This window comes from Orycteropus afer, unplaced genomic scaffold, assembly GCF_000298275.1.
Source record: "Orycteropus afer afer isolate SDZICR_OR568_19922 unplaced genomic scaffold, OryAfe1.0 scaffold00372, whole genome shotgun sequence".
NCBI lineage: Eukaryota > Metazoa > Chordata > Mammalia > Tubulidentata > Orycteropodidae > Orycteropus > Orycteropus afer.
Window position 1 is genome coordinate 1,061,536 of NW_006921959.1, and position 856 is coordinate 1,062,391.

Here is an 856-nt window from a genome sequence, read left to right on the forward strand (position 1 = left end):
TTGGGTTTCCAAGGCTATCATTACGGAAGTAGATTGCCCAACTTTCCTTCTGAGGAGTGGCTGGTGGGTTTGAACTTACTGAAAGTGAAGATGACTTGAAGCACTTACTGATGAAGATTAAAGGCTACAGTCTGAAGTATGGATTACACCTCAACAACAACAACAACAACAACAAAACAAAAACAGAAATCCACACAATTGGACCAATAAGTAGCTTCATGATAAATGGAGAAAAGACTAAAGTTGTCAAAGATTTCCTATTATCTGGTTCCACAACCAATACCAATGGGAACAGCAGTCGAGAAATCAGACAACATACTGCACTGGACAAATCTGCTGCAAAAGACCTCTTTAAAATGCAGAAGAGCAAAGATATGTCTTTGAAGGCTAAGGTGTGCCTAACCCAAGCCGTGGTGTTTTCAATAACCTTACATGTGTGTGAAAGCTGACATGAATAAGGAGACCAAAGAATAGTTGATGCTTTTGAGTTCTGTTGGGGAAGAATACTGAAAATATCCTGGATTGCCAGAGGAACCAACACATCTGTCTTGGAAGAAGTGTAACTGGAAAGGTCCTTGAAAGGGAGAATGGTCAGACCTTGTCTTACCTAGTTTGGTCAGAAGGGAGCATTCCCTAGAGAAGGATATCATGCCTGGTAAAGTGGAGTATCAGAAAAAAAAAAGATGGATTGACTTAGTGGCTGATGGGTTCAAGTAGAGCAAGGATTGTGAAAATGGTACACAACCAGGCAGTTTCATTCTGTTGTACATAGGGTCACCATGAGTTGGAACTGGTTTGATAGTACCTAACAACAACAACAACAGCTAATGACAGGGAGCACTTCATGTGTTTGTTA